The following is a 4,060-nucleotide window of genomic DNA, read 5'->3' as shown; positions in this document are numbered from 1 at the left end:
CGCTATTGTGAAGGTGAATTTTAGTGCCCATTTTACACAGCTGCAACCAACTATATACTAAAAACCTTGTTTTTAATGAAAACAATTCTTAAGTTACCATGTGAGGTCCATTTTCGAAGATCTTGTCACAAGGAACATAACGGTGGATGCTCAATTAGAAAGTTTTGAAATTTCGTAGTATCTTCCATGTGACTGATGCCATCTACTCTCTCAGTTCCCAAATATAAGTCTTTCTAGAGATTCCAACAAGTGACTACATACGGAGCAAAATGAGTGAATCTACACTCTAAAATATGTTTACATACATCTGTATGTTATAGCCCATTTGAAATGTCTAAAAAAACTTATATTTAGGAACGGAGGGAGTATTTTTTTATATAGTATTATACTGATTTTGCTCCTCATCCTCCGTGAGAAGATGTGATGTCGGTGCGTGTGTCGAAAAAGTGAAAGTGCACACAAGTTCTTTAGCATTTGAGTTTTTGTTTTTGTTTTGCGGGATCAATCCTGAAACTTGACATGTCGTTAACAAACACTAGTACGTGCACCACAAGCACCATGCTAGATTAGTAGATTGATCACATCTTGCGTTGTGTGTGTGTCCAACGAACAAACATATAATTCCCAACAAAAGAGGACCAATAAATCGAATAGGAATGTCATACGTGATCCACTAAAAATAGATAAACACACTATATTCTCACAAAAATAAATTGGGTATATGATATTAGTAAAATAATGAATTAGTAAATCTTTCAAGGGCGGTTTCAAAGTTGTACGTCACAGCAAAAAAAAGTTCTGCAAAAAATATTAGACATAAGACAAGGAAATTGGGACAATTTGACATTGAACATGGCCCCAGGACAAAAACATCAGTGAGACAAGTGTCCCCTCGAAAAGAACCCACGCGGACAGTGCATGCTTCGCCCAAAGGTTGTTCCAGCGACGTTGAGATAGGAGAAAGGGGTAAGAGAGGTACCTGAAGGGGTCGGTCAGGGGGAGCGACTAGAGAGGTGGATAGGGCTTGTTATGTTTGGTTTAGATTCAATAGACAAATTTGTTGTCCTTGTTTAGACGGTTCCAGATTTATTTTCGGGCCGATGTCAACATTTTCAGTCAAAAAAAATGTAGGTCAAATTATGGGCAACCAAATGGTTAGACGAATACTCACTTCGTCCGGAATTACTTGCCGCGGAAATGGATGTATCTAATAGTTTTAGATACATCCAGTTCCACGACAAGTAATTCCAAACGGAGGGAATATTTGATAGGGTAAACTTTGGCTTAAACCAACCATATCCATGGTATTCTTACAAATGCTGTTGAATGTAGTACTACTGTTGGGGAACGCAGTATTTCAAAAATTTGCTTACGATCACGCAAGATTTATCTAGGAGAAGCATAGCAACGGGCGGAAAGAGTGAGTCCATGTACCCTCGTAGACCGAAAGCGGAAGCGTTAAGTAACGCGGTTGATGTAGTCGAACGTCTTCGCGATCCAACCGATCAAGTACCGAACGCACGACACCTCCGCGATCTGCACACGTTCAGCTCGGTGACGTCCGTCGTACTCTTGATCCAGCTGAGGCCGAGGGTGAGTTTCGTCAGCACTACGGCGTGTTGACGGTAATGATGAAGTTACCGACGCAGGGCTTCGCCTAAGCACTACGACAATATGACCGATGTGTAAAACTGTGAAGGGGGGCACCGCACATGGCTAAAGATCAACTTGTGTGTCTATGGGGTGCCCCCTCCCCCGTATATAAAGGAGGGGAGGAGAAGGAGGGCCGGCCTCAAGGGGCGAGCCCAAAGGGGGGATTCCTACTCCTAGTAGGAGTAGGTTTCCCCCTGTCCTAGTCCAAGTAGGAGAAGAAGGAAGGAGAGGGAGAGGGAGAAGGAAAGAGGGGGGCGCCGCCCCCTCCTAGTCCAATTCGGACCAGCCCATGGGGGGTGCGCTGCCTCCCCTTGTGGCCCTTCTCTCCTTTCCACTAAAGCCTAATAAGGCCCAATACTTTCCCCGGTGAATTCCGGTAACTCCCCAATTCTCCGAAAATATCCGAATCACTCGGAACTTTTCCGATGTCCGAATATAGCCTTCCAATATATGAATCTTTATCTCTCGACCATTTCGAGACTCCTCGTCATGTCCGTGATCTCATCCGGGACTCCGAACAAATTTCGGTCATCAAATCACATAACTCATAATACAAATCGTCATCAAACGTTAAGCGTGCGGACCCTACGGGTTCGAGAACTATGTAGACATGACCGAGACACATCTCCGGTCAATAACCAATAGCGGAACCTGGATGCCCATATTGGTTCCTACATATTCTACAAAGATCTTTATCGGTCAAACTGCATAACAACATACGTTGTTCCCTTTGTCATCGTTATGTTACTTGCCCAAGATTCGATCGTCGGTATCATCATACCTAGTTCAATCTCGTCACCGGCAAGTCTCTTTACTAGTTCTGTAATGCATCATCCCGTGACTAACTTATTAGTCACATTGCTTGCAAGGCTCATAGTGATGTGCATTACCGAGAGGGCCCAGAGATACCTCTCCGACAATCGGAGTGACAAATCCTAATCTCGATCTATGCCAACTCAACAAACACCATCGGAGATACCTGTAGAGCATCTTTATAATCACCCAGTTATGTTGTGACGTTTGATAGCACACTAAGTGTTCCTTTGATATTCGGGAGTTGCATAATCTCATAGTCATAGGAACAGGTATAAGTCATGAAGAAAGAATAGCAATAAACTAAAGGATCATAGTGCTAAGCTAACAGATGGGTATTGTCCATCACATCATTCTCTAATGATGTGATCCCGTTCATCAAATGACAACACATGTCTATGGTTAGTAAACTTAACCATCTTCGATTAACGAGCTAGTCAAGTAGAGGCTTACTAGGGACACTCTGTTTTGTCTATGTATTCACACATGTACTAAGTTTTCGGTTAATACAATCCTAGCATGAATAATAAACATTTATCATGATATAAGGAAATATAAATAACAACTTTATTATTGGCTCTAGGGCATATTTTCTTCAGTCTCCCACTTGCACTAGAATCAATAATCCAGTTCACATCGTCATGTGATTTAACACCAATAGTTCACATCACCATGTGACTAATACCCAAAGGGTTTTGCTAGAGTCAATAATCTAGTTCACATCGCTATGTGATTAACACGCAGAGAGTACTAAGGTGTGATCATGTTTTGCTTGTGAGAGAAGCTTAGTCAATGGATCTGTCATATTCAGATCCGTATGTATTTTGCAAATTTCTGTGTCTACAATACTCTGCACGGAGCTACTATAGCTAATTGCTCCCACTTTCAATATGTATCCATATTGAGACTCAGAGTCATCCAGATCGGTGTCAAAACTTGCATCGACGTAACTCTTTATGACGAACTTTTTGTCACCTCCATAACCGAGAAACATATCCTTATTCCACTAAGGATAATTTTGACCGATGTCCAGTGATCCACTCCTGGATCACTATTGCATCCTCTTGCCAAACTCTTGGTGAGGTACACAATAGGTCTGGTACACAACATATCATACTTTACAAAACCTATGGCTGAGGCATAGGGAATGACTTTTCATTCTCTTTCTATTTTCTGCCGTGGTCGGGTTTTGAGTCTTTAGTCAACTTCATGCTACCTCTTGAGCACTTGCGTTGGTTTTCCCTTGAAGAGGAAAGGGTGGTGCAGCAAAGTAGCGTAAGTATTTCCCTCAGTTTTTGAGAACCAAAGTATCAATCCAGTAGGAGGCCACGCACGAGTCCCTTGTACCTACACAAACAAATAAATCCTCGCAACCAATGCGATAAGGGGTTGTCAATCCCTACACGGTCACTTACGAGAGTGAGATCTGGTAGATATGATAAGATAATATTTTTGGTATTTTTATGATAAAGATGCAAAGTAAAATAAAAGGCAATAAAAATAACTAAGTATTGGAAGATTAATATGATGGAAGATAGACCCGGGGCCATAGGTTTTACTAGTGGCTTCTCTCGAGAGCATATCTATTCATGGC

The sequence above is a fragment of the Triticum dicoccoides genome, chromosome 3A (genome assembly GCF_002162155.2).
Source record: "Triticum dicoccoides isolate Atlit2015 ecotype Zavitan chromosome 3A, WEW_v2.0, whole genome shotgun sequence".
Classification (NCBI taxonomy): Eukaryota; Viridiplantae; Streptophyta; class Magnoliopsida; order Poales; family Poaceae; genus Triticum; species Triticum dicoccoides.
This window is presented reverse-complemented; position numbering follows the sequence as displayed.